The 14182-nt window shown below is 41.2% G+C and overlaps 2 long non-coding RNA genes across 2 annotated transcripts in view; one reads left to right on the top strand and one right to left on the bottom strand.

Moving 5' to 3' along the window:
- Positions 1–1259: 1259 nt before the first annotated feature.
- Positions 1260–14182, bottom strand: part of LOC125627614 (uncharacterized) — a 69087-nt gene continuing 56164 nt past the window's right edge. Inside the window, exons 3-4 of the long non-coding RNA XR_007354063.2 lie at positions 3442–4065; positions 1260–2604 (exon numbers count right to left, since the gene is read on the bottom strand). This is a non-coding gene — a long non-coding RNA (uncharacterized LOC125627614). The remainder of the gene's footprint in view (positions 2605–3441; positions 4066–14182) is intronic.
- Positions 10200–13003, top strand: LOC142069615 (uncharacterized). Its single transcript, XR_012665542.1, has 2 exons — positions 10200–10698; positions 10836–13003. It is a non-coding gene; the product is annotated as an uncharacterized LOC142069615 (long non-coding RNA).

Below are 14182 nucleotides of genomic sequence, written 5' to 3'. Positions count from 1 at the left end.
ACACACACCCACATAAACACTTGCACACACACACGTATTCTCATACACACATACAAACAGACAAATGCATGCACACGCGCATCCTCATATAAACGTAAGCTCACAGATACCCACCCACACATACACACATGTTCATAGATACAGACACATTCCACGCAAACACACACAAACCCATTCACACAAACACAGGCACACACACAAGATAATACACTTCTCCTAAGCAAGAAAAGAATTCTGCACAACACAATCTTTGTTCTGCAATTGGCAAAGATCTTGCTGTTATTTCAGATCATAGCTTTTTTTTTCTCATAATAGGTTTCTTTAAATTAACATTTCCTTTGCAAACAGAGACTCTTCTATTTTAAAAAAACAAATTGCAGAGAGAGTCAAGCTTTGAAATTTCTAAGGCAAGAAAATGTCATCTTCAATTTGCCTGTTTACCTCCTAAAGTTTGTTGATGGAAAGATCAAATGGATAAAGTTCTAACCATTATTAAATATTTATCAGTTAATTACAATATGGAGATTTAGTTGCTGGGTAATTCATCTTGGGGGTGGGATACAATAAAATACACTTGAAAGTTGTGTTATCATAATTGCCTGAGGCCATGGGAACAACCGTCCTGCAATGTGTTTTACATTTATCTGCTCTGCTACATTTTCATTTTTTTGTGCAAAGCTACCTCTGATTGTTTTCGGGAGACTCAAACCTGTACAGGCTCTATTGTTGTTACCCTGTTTGGTTTTAGGGCATGGCAAAGCCCATATGCTCACAATGTCTCCAAACAATTCCAGCAAGACTTTACATTTCAACTTAAAAAATGAACCACGACTTGTCCAGCTCCTGCCCTGAACTCTGTGTGGCAGAAAGTGGATCTGCACACTGCTTTTCTTACTAAAAGAGGAGACCCATTGTGGGTGCCCCGCTGAAAATCTCAGACTAAATGTACCTTTCTACAAATGCCTGCAAAGCAGAGGAGAGAACCTTCCGTCCTGAGGAATGGGTGAGTTTCAAGGGAAGGCAGGGGCCATTATAAAAAAGTGCACAAGCAGGCAGGGCTCCGGAGCTGCATACTAACTGGGAGATGAAAAGGTCTGGGGGCCTACTGAAGTAAGTGCTGTCTCAGTGATTAATGGGGGTGAGAGAAGGGTGAAGCCCAACCCCTAGTAAACTACAAGATGGCAAAGTGATTTTAAGAACAACAGAACAGTGTTCCTGGAGAAAACCAACCCAGACGAGCCAAGAAAATCGCCCAGCACTGTTTTTAAAAGGCCTCTTTATTTTGAATACCACAACAATACAGTAAACTATGCCAAGAGCCAACTGATCTCTCTTAAAAAGAAAAAAAAAATGTGTAAATTACAGTGAGAAGCTAACTTATTGCAGGGTCAAATTTTGAGTGGGTTCAAACATGTTTACATCTACATTTGCTTATCAAACAATAACCCACTGGCTAATAGAAGTGCCGCAGCTATGTTCTTTCCAGGTAGGGGGAATGTGAGGGGTTAAAGGAAAAACCACCCTCATGAGAAAATCTCTGGCTGCCTAATTTGCAGAGGATGGGAGCTCAACCCTTTCTGAAAATCAGACTCCTTTTAAGATACGCCCCCCAGAAAGTGAGGTAGATAAAATCAAGAGTTGTTTTTCAAAAAATGTTGCCCTAGGCTTGGAGGAAGTTTAAGGATTGTAAGGATATTTAAAGGGTAGCTATTGACACCTTTGTACCCGACAAAGTCACTGGTAAGCAGCTGAGTAAAATCAACTTTAATAAAATACATGGAGCGAGTTATAAGCTCACACAGAACTTGTCCTGTTATTGGCTGGGTTATATGCACACACCAGTTCCTAGATGCCTTATGCACAGATCTCTGTACAATTTAATAAGCAGGAGGTAATTGGGAATAGAGGGGGTGAGGAAATCAAAGGATACTGTTGGTTACACTTAGAGGTTTTTTCTATTTTGTTTTGGTTTTTGTTTTTTAATGACATAATAGGACTGTAGCAATTTTCCCAGCTTGGTTTCCGTGGCAGAGAGCCCTCACAGATGCACAAGAACTGCAGTTCCGGAGAACTTCCCTGAAGTGCAGGATGTGTGTTTAAGTCTGTTTAAGTGAGATGGGGGTTACAGGGCCCCAAGGTAGCACTGGCTGGGAATTTGAGCAGCACAGCTGTGGTCCAAGTTTATAGCGTAGCTGTGGCTGAAGAGTGAGCTGGCCCCAGGCATGTTTTCCAGGTAATTTTCTCACTCCAGCTCCTTTGCAGATTAGGGGGATTCGTAATGACACTTCCCTTGCAGAGACAGAGGAGGATCCAACTTCCAGGACAGCTGCACAAGGGCTGTCAGAGACGGGCTGTCAACCCGCACATCTCCTTGGGCCTTGATGTAGGACTGGCGCCTGGGCACATCCTACCCACCCAGCTGCTAGGGGACAGGTTCTCAGTTCCCTCTCTTCTGTTGTCCTTCATCCTTCGAATCTGGAACCAGAGCTTGAGGTTGAGCAGCTGAGCCAATCTCACGCTCCACTGTCAGCAGGGATACCTGATAACATGGAATTCTTTCTCCAGCTGGGCATTGGTATAAAGCGTGCTGGCCTCAGCAGGGACCTAGAAAATAAAAGGCCACACCATCTCATCCGCTCCTGCCCTTGCAGCAGCCTCCCCTCCCCCCCGCCCATCCCACACACCGTACAACATCTGAACTTTGAAGCAGTTGACAGTAACATAACTGCAAGCAATAAACTGGCTGCAATCATTTGAAATGTCCCGTTAGTGGATAGACAATATCCAAACTCAGCTAAAAGTCTGGATTTTTAACAAGCTCCAATAGAACCTGTGCAGACAATTTCAAAGTGTTGTTATTACCCAAAGTTGTGATATATGCTGGTTTTCTTTCTTTCTTTCTTTCTTTCTTTCTTTCTTTCTTTCTTTCTTTCTTTCTTTCTAATTTAATCTCTCTCGGTCTAGGTAACTTTACATCAATCTTTTTATCCATGTCATTTTACATATATCTTTCTTTCTTTCTTTCTCTCTTTTCATATGTCTGCCTAGGTAATTTTATATCCATCCATCCTACCATCCCCTCTACCCCTCCATCCATCCCTCTCTCTCTGTCTGTTTTGTTGGTCTCTCAATGAACAAATAAACAAAGTTGCATCAGAATGCAATGGACAAGAAATTAGGACAAGAAAGTATGCAGAATTTATGATTATTGGATTAAAATTCGTTTCTAGCACCGGGCATTGTTTTCATAACCTTGTGAGAACAAACATCAACCACGCAGGGCAAAATTCTCTGGAGTAAGTCATGAGTATTTATACAGTTGTTTAAAATTCTATCAAAGGGCTATTGGTGACCACTCATTTGGAGTTGCTAAGAAACCCATTGCCTCTACAATGCACACACTGTAAAAAGAAAGCTTTATTGGGATCAGATGGAACATACCTGCAGGAAGTAGTTGTGGTTTTTTTGCTTGGAGTTGTGTCCTGTTTGGGGGTGAGCTCTGCTGGTACCATCATTGTTCGGATTGGACATTGGTCCAGAAAGCTTCTGCTCTGAATGCCTTTTTGGGGAGGCCACATGGAATGGCTGATGAGACAACTGGAACCTTGAGGGCTAGTTGTGAGATATGATCATCCATGTGCCCCAGAGTCCTGTTGAAGCCCTGCAAGGCAAGTCTGTGGCTTGTTGACAAAGTTGTGGATGTTTCTGGCTTCAGGCAGCAGTGAGGCTGGTGTCCCTTTAGAGATGGGAGAGGCTGCTGACTGACACCCCATGCTAATGGGACCTTAGGAAAGACAGCCTCCAAAAGTCTATGGTCTTGGGCAGCTTTTTGCATCTCCAGTTTCTTCTCGCTGCTGGGGTGGGGAAGAAAGGGGACTGGATATCTTTAACTCAATACAGGAGAGGGACGCAGTGGATCACAGTCATGGGCAGATCTCCAATGGCTTCTTCTGAGGAAGATTCCACCAGAGTTAGAACTCAAGAGCAAACGTTCTAAACCAACATACCCAGGTCACTTAAGAACATCTCTCATCAGCCATCCTGCGCATAAAGGGCCCAAACCTGCTGATAAAAAATAAAATTAATTTAAATTTCAAAAAAACAGCCTACAATAACTTGAGGATCCAACCAATGATGTCCTCTGGCTTTGCACCTTTTTGATCACCTCCATGATTGGTGGGGTGTGTGTGTGTGTGTGTGTGTGTGTGTGAGAGAGAGAGAGAGAGAGAGAGAGAAGCCTTGCCCTGGGGACAGCAGATCTTAAATCTTGTTTAACACACAACAGATTATCTCGGGTGCTTAGGTGGCATGATGGAGGCAGTCATGGTGCAATGTAGGTCTTTATTTGAAATAAGCTATTGATGCATGTGCTGGGTGTAATGGCTTGTTTCATGTAAACATCATAACGTTTGCTGAAGAAATGCTTGGCCCCTGGTCAGTGCAATGTGTGTTTATAATCGCATCTTTATTTTTAGTAGTTTATGGAGATTAACCGTAGACGTTTTCCAGTGTCTTCCCCTGTCCTCGCTCCTCTTAGGGCAAAGTCCGGGAGTTTTGCAGTCGGGAGTTCTTGTTTAAAGCCCAACGATTTTCTTTGGGAAGAGACAAGCAAGGACTATTGGCAAAACCATTAGCTTATACAGGCAATGACAGGCATACAAAAGAGCCCTGGAAGATAAATCGAAATTAGCAACTACAAGGAATAATTATAATTATAATTGTTGTTGTCTCGGAGTCTCATTAAAGGCGTTTCAAAGACACCTCCTGTTCTAACCTCAGTTGCAAGCCCCATCCCGGAAAGGGCAGGAGATGGACGGGTGTGGTCCCTGCCACTCTCCCATAGCTCAGCAGCGCGGGTAGAATCCTGGCGCTAAAGAGGCCAAGGAAAGTTTTGCCATTGACTTCATCGGGGCCATGATTTCTCTGCCTTCGCGGCATCTCGGTTGTAACTTTGGAGGAGACCCTCCGCTAAAGTACATGTGTCCCAGCCAGTGATCGACCCCTTCCATCGTTAACTGTGTGCCTAGAACAGACCAACCAATCTCAACTAACAAAGCAGCCCGGATGGTAAAATCAACCGAGAGAGGCTGTTTGGGTTATTTATGACTGGAAATCCCCCACAAATCTCGTTTGTTTTAAATGGATCAGACGTTTAGTGTCAGATCTCTGTATGACGGGGGAAGAGGCTGTAGTTAAAATGCCAGATACAATTACAAACAAGTTGATTGGGGCTGCTAAGGATGCGGATTCTAGCTATTCCCTCTCTCTCTCTCTCTCTCTCTCTCTCTCTCTCTCTCTCTCTCTTTTCACGGTCCTGCAAACTTTCCTGAACATACACCACACCTTTTCAATGTTGCCAGTTTAATTTGCCCCTTGTTTCAGAAAGGAACAGGATAAAGATCTTCTGTTTTTCTCTCCCTTGTATGGTGGAAGACTTCCAAAGGATCAGAAATATCGCTCTCTCTCTCTCTCTCTCTCTCTCTCTCTCTCACGCTCTCTCATATGTCCCGAGAGAAAATGTCTATGCCCAGGTTGAGTGGAAAGAACACGTGGGATTGCTGTCCTGTTTACAAAGCGATCTCACTCTGTTCAGCATTTTGCACCCCAGCCCCCACCACAAAGTGGACTGGGAAATGTATCCGGTGTGTAACTTTTCCTTCTTTCCACCCAGCAAAAGTTCAAGACGAAAGTCTCTCTGGTCTGTTTGTTTGCATGTGATGTAATATCACTTGCTGATGCTGCTTGAGTACTGTGCACCTATATACAGGCGGTGTCCCCCTATATATATATCAAAGTCTTAAATACGGCGGGAGTGTTGTATAGAAACATAAGCGCAAAAACAAAATCCCGCAAAGTAAAGAATGGCTGAAGTCAGGCCAAATTCTGCCCTCACGTATACAGGCAGAAATAGGCCCCGGACTAGATGAGGAGGGGCTCGAACCTAGGCAGGGTCTAGTGTTTCAATTCGTAGGAAAGTCAGGGGGAGTCGAAAGCACTCAGGCCTTTGCGGGACGAAGCCTTAGGAACACTCACCTGGGCGCAAATTTAAATTGCGCTGCGAAGTATCTAGCGTGCTAGGCAGGGGGATGTAATGAGCCCTTAGATTTTTGACTGAGCCACGACTAAACTGAAAGCAAACTCCAATAAATAAATAAAAATTAATCAACATCAACCATTAACTAGGTCAGCCCTACAGAAATGGCAAGTGTGTGCGGTGTGGAAATCCGATAGCCTTCAGATGGGGGTATTTAAAGGGGGAAATAAAAGTGGGGGAGGGGGGCGGTGGATTGGCTGGGAGAATAGCCAGAGTAGTGAGTGCAGTTCAGATTACCCATTCAAAAGACATCCCAGTCGCATCTAAACGATTCCGGATTTGTAAGGACCCTGTGTTTATTGAAAACATATTTACACTGCAGCATATCCTTGTGATTCCTCGGCTTCTGGTATATTTCATTAGCTGCTTAAAGTTTCATTTAAATCCGGCTGATTTACACGACACTGAGCTAAATTTAGTCTTTGAGCCCTGGGGTGTAAATCTGTTGAAGTCACTGGAGTTACACTAGCGATGAATTTGACCTAGCAACTCTCTGTCTTTCTCTTCAGACACCATCAGTTAAAACATACTAAATTAATGTGTTTTATTGTGATTTGTTTATTTAATTATCTACCTCCAGACTAGCTATACAGTTTAAGGAACTGATCAATGTATCCACCACCATTATGGATTCCTTACAAATTTATTATTAGGAATATTTGCATTTCTGGTGTTTGCACTATGGAGAGTTTAACTAAACCGTCTCTGGCTGGATAATTGTTAAAGAAACATAGCTCATTCACTTTTTTTAATCCCGGGTTAAAACATGTCTACTTTAAGAAAAATCATTCCGTTTTGATTCTATTACATTATATTTAACTCTATTTTTCAAGACTCCTATCTGAGCTTGTTTTGAAGACAGGGCAGTCCAAAGGTAAGAGATAGGCATGAATTATTTATCAGAAGTGAATATAATTATGGTTTGGGTCAAAGTAAGGGATTAATTTAACAGATGAAAAAAGTCAAGTTGAGCATCAAATATTTTAAAAATAAATCCTGAAAATTAATTTCTGTAGAAATCCAGATTCAACCTCTTTGCTAAAGATTTAGCTGAGGCAAATTAAAAATATTGAAATCGCGTTAATGCTTCATTATTTTTTCCAGTAATAAAACTTCACCTGAATAGGACTGATGTTATCAATAAGCAGGAGAAGTTAGCCTAGTCTGGGTTGTTCATTTATATATCATTGAAAATATTTCTATCACCTTTCTAGTGATTCTTCCACAGCTTTGACAGATTAAGCCAGTCACTAAAAACGTTTTAGAAAAGTACAAACATATAAAATTGCTTCCAAATGGCTTTGAGTAAAATGAAGATATATATGATATATAGTGTATATCTAGCCTTTCTGCATAGTCTCTGACTATATATATACATACAACCAGGCATATACATCTGGATATATAGAGATATATACAGTCTCTACCCCATACATACCTCTGTATATAGCCTGTGATTATATGCACACACAAAACATACACAAAAGCACACATACACATCTAGATATATGGACATAAACATACATAATCTATGCTAGGTATATAAAACTTTATATGTAGTCTATGATTATAAATAAACACAATCATACAAGTTCACTCACATATATCTAGATATAGAGACATAAATATATGTGATCTATATTATATATAGCTGCTATGTGTGTATACACCCAAATACATCTAGATACATAAGAGTCATACATATATATAGTCTATACTATATATAATTTCTCTCTATACACACACAACACCCATACCCATCTAGATATACAGAGACAGATGAAGGGGATAGTTAGAAATACCAAACAGTTCATGCACCTGGCTGGCTCTATTTTTAAACGTTTTTAGATAAAGCCCCTCATTTCCTTGAAGCATAAATTAAGAAAAAGCGATTAGCTCTCTATAAAATTTGCATCTTATTAGTATTACCACAAGGGTTATTTTACAGGCAAATGTTCAAAGTACAAACAAATTTCGATATAGAAAAATAACGTTTCCACTGCAAATATCAAGGGGGGTGGGTGGTAGAAAGAGGTGCTTTATAAAAGGGGATTGGGTGTCCCTTTGTTCCCTCCCCTCTTTTTGGTGTGTGTGGGGGATAAGGAGCATTGGAAGGCAGGTCACGTTGTGTAATCTATGGTTGATGTGTCTGCAGGAGTTTAAGACCTCGATGCATTTAATAAATTATTTTACTTGTTTTAAACCAAGGGGGAGGGGGAGAAGGAAGAAGAGTGGATTTGCTGTTGTTGTTAACTGATAGTAATTTCTCTGAAATAAAGAGATACAGGGCTCTCAGGCTCATCACACCCAGATTAACCGCACTAACCCCCATCACAGTCCAGATTAGTAACAATTCCTCCTCCACCCCCCCCCCCAAAGGGTTGGAAATCTCATTCTCACACAGACATGATGCCATAACTTCTACAGTGAGTGTGTGTGTGTGTGTGTGTGTGTGTGTGCATCTAAAAGCAATAAGAGCCTTTTGTCTAAAGAAAAGGAGTACTTGTGGCACCTTAGAGACTAACCAATTTATTTGAGCATGAGCTTTCGTGAGCCACAGATGAAGTGAGCTGTGGCTCACGAAAGCTCATGCTCAAATAAATTGGTTAGTCTCTAAGGTGCCACAAGTACTCCTTTTCTTTTTGCGAATACAGACTAACACGGCTGTTCCTCTGAAACCAGCCTTTTGTCTGAACATCATTGCAAAGCCAACACGACCTGCATGGGAAGTCTGCTACTTTTGATTGGGCACAGATCCCAATTTAAAAAAAAAAAAAAAAGAAAAGAAAGATATGTGCGGGTATTCTTCTTCTTTTTAAAGTTGGGCTCTGTCACAGGTTCAGACTTCCCATGCAGATCGTGTTGGCTTTGCAATGATATTCAGGCAAACACATAATGGTGTATAACACACACACACGCAAAACACTCCAGTCTCATTCTCAGTTATAAACCATTTTACACTTTAGAAGCCCAGCAGAGAGAGGGGGCGAGAGAGGGAGAGAAAAGAGGCATTTCCAATAGTCACACTTGTCAAGGGAGACCATCTTTTAGCCCTCAGCAGCAGCAAATCCATGTGAACTCTGGGTGAACCAAGATTGAGGCAATAAATCATCCTTACAAAAGCCTGCTGTTGGACGCGAGTGCCAGTCCCTTACCTTTAACGCTTTCACGGGCGAAGGAGAAAAAGCGAACAACAAAAGTTCAGATAATCTATGTGCAACCCAAACCGGGGGAGGGGGGATCTGGGGGCGAGAGAGGGTGGAAGAAAGAGGGAGGGGGAATCTGTCCATATAGGCGAAGCAAGTGGGGATTTTTCATAGCAAAGGTGGGGATGGCATTATGTCTATGGTGCAGATTATGATGGTGCAGTGGGGAGGAGGTGAAGGGGGGGGGGGCTGTCAGCAGCAATATGTGAACAAACCCAGCGTCATGACAGCAAAGATGGGGAGCTAGGGCAAGTGGAAAGAAGACACAAAAGCATTGATTAGTGGAAGGAAATAGGCACCATAATGGATCTCAGGGAAAAAAGTCTTTTTTGTGCAATGGAATCCATCGACTAACGGTGAAAGGAATTTACAAAAAAAAATAATGATAATACCGTTTTGCTTGTGTGTTGGTCTCATAATTTGGCCCTTTCCACCATTAGGTTCCAGTGTGTGTTGCCTTAAAGGATCCATTTCTTTTCTGAAGCCCACCCCACCTTCTTGTTAATGAAGGACTTTTCTTTCTTGTTGAGAGAGAGATAGAGAGAGACTGGCCAGGATAGATAGATAGATAGATAGATAGATAGATAGATAGATAGATAGATAGATAGATAGAGAGTCTTTCTTTTCTTGGTCCAGTCTCCTCATTGACATTTCTTGATTTCACTCTCCCCCACATCACTGCGATTTCTTGTTTAATATGCACAGTAATTGGGGTGCCTGTACTTCTTTTAAAAGATCCTGATATATGATTTATGTCATTTATGCAAAAAAGGCAACCCCTTGTCTGAAATTAACACAGCGCTGGAAGGCTTAAAAAAAAAAGTTTAACACGCACACACACAAAAATCCATGGCTGACTAATCTAATATGACAAACTATATGATGGATATAGTTTATGTTAATTCACAATGCCCTTTCCTCCAGAATTTAACTGTAAGTTAATGTACACCGGAAACTCGAACGCTACACGGTCTGCTAATGGGTTTAGGTATTAGCTAGTTCTAACGATGCATACAAATGTACTTGTCTCTGTAGGCTGCCCTAAGATTTATGACTCTTTTGCCTTCTGTAGCTGTAAACAAGGAGGGGGAAGGAAAAAAAAAAACCTAGTCTCTGCATCACTTAGTACATCAAGGAGTCTTTTTAAAAGCCCGGGTTATAGGAGAGAGATTCCGACCAAGTCTGCAACTTTTCCTAAAATACTCGTGTTGTGGGTTGTATCTGTGTTATTTCTTTGCCCATGCCACAGTCAAGGGGACAGCGGCTGAACACACACACACACACACACACACACACACACACACACACACGACTCTGTAGAAAGCTAAGCAGAGTTCCAACTCCTACAGCAAGATGATGAAGAATGATTGGATTCAGAGCCCAAGCAAAAGAGAGTGGGTGGGAAAAAAAGTTTCTTTTTGGGGGAAAGAGATGTTTCTCTCGCGCTGATGCAAACTCTAACAAAGGAACAATGAAGATACTGCGTCCCCTGAGTAGAGCTAAGAAGCTAACTTTGTATTATTTCCCCCCCCTAGGTTCGGATTCGACTTTGTTGATTAAATTATTCTTGTGCCGGCCAAAAGAGTGCGTATTGCTTGGAAGAAGATGGTGAAATAAGAGGAAATGCTTGTTTTTAAAAGAGGACAATATTTATGATTGCTGTGCTAAAGGTATTTTTATATGATCGCTTTCTAGAGGAAAGGCCAGAAAGTGTGGTAATTTTTTTATGTGAATGTATTTTTAAAATATATTAAATCTCTAGTATTTTGGTGCAGGATTCGCTCTGGGGAGGGTTGTGTACAGTGAAGATTGCAAACTTATAGGAAAGTTACTGTTCTATATACTGTTCATCTGTAGAAGAAGATTTACTATTGGAAGAATAATTTTGACGCAAATACTTTGGGTTGAGGGAAATGAAGTTAGGACGGGTGCGGGGAAAATATGTATGTTAACTGTCAGATTTATTTGTGCAAGAAATAATTCTATTTTAATTAAGATTTTTTAAAAATACGCTTTCCCCTAAATGATGTGATTTAAGCATATAATTCAACATACTGAATATTTTGTTGGCTAGACACTGTATTTCTGGATCTCTGCAGGCCAGTCCGTGTCTGAATGTTACCTTCGCTGTCGAGTACATATGTACAGTTTTACTAACATACTTTCGTGACCGTTAAGTTTATTTGTGTCACATAAAAGTCAGTCTGGATATTATTTTCTACCCAGTGAGGCCCCTACAATATATTTCAGTGAAAGGTGTGGGGGGGGGGGGGGAGGAGGGGAGTTAACTGAAGAATTGATGCACGAGAGCTTGAATTTAAAATATTGTTTAAGTTTCTACTTACTGTTATTGTTCTTATTATTGGTTTTTCCCTGAATGAACTTTGTGTTTTGGCAGAGTTATGGTGCTTGGAGGCATTTGAAAGGATATATTTCATCACCAGGGCTCTTAAATGTCAGAAAGCAATATATAAATTAGAAATCTGATCTTTGATATTATTGAATCGGAAAACATACCAAAATATTCCAGAATGGGGGTGTTTATTTTAAAATTTGATTAGCGTTGGCACACGCTACTCCTTGTATTCTTAGAATTAAAAAGCGAGGGGGCAGCTCATCTATTTATTTTCGTTTCGTTCCTCCTAGCAGTGGGTGATCAAAGGGTGGCTTTAACACTGAAATCGCCTCCGAGTTTTGGAATGACAGAGTGTCTTGCAAATTGCATTTTGAATGCAACCATAGAGTGATTTCTCTCTCTTTTTTTCTTCTGCATCACAATATCTGATTTCAGAATTTCAGTCAGGGAGTGATCACCAAATAAATTATTTTTGGAGCTTCCTAAATACACTTATTTTCCCCTTCTCAGATGTTGCAAACTTCCATTCGATTGCTCTTTAAACCACTTCTATTTTGTTATTTGAAGGGAAAAAAAATTGGACCAGAAAAGAAAGTTGAGTCCTTCTAATGATTTGGAGGCACATGGTGTTGCTTAAAATGTTCGCTTTGAGATTCATAAAATATTTAAAGCCACAAGTCAACCCTCTCCTATTTATTGCAGTGTATAATTCAAAATTATCGTGTATTAATAAGCCAATAATGATAATCTCTATAGGAAAAGCATGGAGTTGTGCCGGTTTTATGGCTGCCCTTATCCTTTCTAATGACCTTTGGCTCAGCAGCGTAATAACTCACTACAGAATGAGCAATTGTCTGGAGAGCCTTAAATACCTCACAGTCTTCTCTGCACTCCGGACACTTCCAGCGAGGTAGAGTCTCTTGCTTCAGAGCATCCGGAGTAGAGAAGTCTCCCCTCTCCTCTCAAGGTCTGGACTACAGGGCAGGGGGGAACTCTGGACCAGAGGACACGAGTCTGTTGCCCTAAGGCACTGGATGGAACTCGGTGGGGCTATCTCTGCTCCCGTGATCCAGAATTCTCCGCTCAAGTCATTCCTCTGCTCCTTGTAAAGGATGTGTAGGGATGAGTGCTGGGATCTTTGACGGTAAAAAAATAAAATAAAATAAAAATTGCATAGCTTGCTAATTCTGCTAATTTCTTTGCAAGAAATGAAGTGTATATTCTGCCAAAAAATCTCCTCCTTCACAGCCACTCGCCCCTGATCAAAGTTTTGAAGCCGATGGAAACCGGTTTTCTCCCCTCCTTACGTGCTTGTGCTCATTAAAGACCATTTTTCAATTCAATAAACGGTAGTGTTGCTGTATTTGTTCCTGGGCCCATTTTCACAGCAAACTTGCGCCGTCACAGAATGTTATTGTTTTATTTCCATAAACAGATCTGATCTGATGCCCAATTTATTTCTTTTGGATGCATTTACCTTCTTTTAAATCCCCCCTGTGTCCCAGGAAATTATGATCCTGTGGGAGTTGTTTTCATGGGAATATAAAAGTAATTTGTTTATATTGGACAGTGGAGTGGGGTGTTTTTGTCCATGTGTTTTACAAAAAGATAACAAAAAAAAAAAGGTGGCTAGTCGTCCCTCCCCCCACAGCAACACACTACATATGCCCTAAATATTCCCTAGAGAACCGGTTCTGAAGTTAAATCGAGGAGCCACCTTGTGATGTAAAATGATAAATGCCTTCAGTGCAGGATCTGAATGGGAGCCAAGCAGCAAGAAGTCATGGAGAGGATACATCAGTAACCAGCTTTGGCACAGAAGGAAAAAAGAAAGAAAAGAAAATGCACACTCAGCAAATTCGGTTTCCACGCACAAGGAGAATTACAAATGCCATTCTTTGATATGGTATGTTGCATGTTCCTTCCCACTTAGCCTTTGGAGGGGAAAATAACCAGTAGATCTCTCTCTCTCTCTCTCTCTCTCTCTCTCTCTCTCTCTCACACACACACACACACACACACACACACACACTCTTTCTCTGTCTCTCTCACACACACAAAGAACAACAACACATATCTATAGCATCCATGGCGTTTCTAAGACAGCTATGGAAACAGATGTGGGAAATCAACGAATCTCATCATACATACTGTATTGATCAGATTCCACTGAGGCAGGAAAATGTCAGGAAGCAATTTCTAAGGATCACCATATTCTGTTCCACTGAAGTTACTTTTAATCAAAGGGCACCGCGGCCCCTCTGCTATGGTCCCCATGGGGGAAATAATCGCTGTTGTTTGTTTAGCAGCTTCAAATATAGACAGCACAGTTTAAAAATCTTGCAGTGCTCCACATTTCAAAGGACCCAGCAAACAGTTAATATCATCTGTAATTTGCAAACCCTTCCAGCTGCAAAACCCACGGAGCACTGTAACATTACAAAGTCTGCTGGTTGCTAATAATAGCGTGTTAATTTGCTAACTTCAGGCAGCCGCACCTTTTTGGTGACTCTCCTCAAGAAATTA

The sequence above is a fragment of the Caretta caretta genome, chromosome 20 (assembly GCF_965140235.1).
Source record: "Caretta caretta isolate rCarCar2 chromosome 20, rCarCar1.hap1, whole genome shotgun sequence".
Lineage (NCBI taxonomy): Eukaryota > Metazoa > Chordata > Testudines > Cheloniidae > Caretta > Caretta caretta.
Note: the sequence above shows the minus strand (reverse complement) of the source record. Positions and strands in the feature narration are given on the sequence as shown.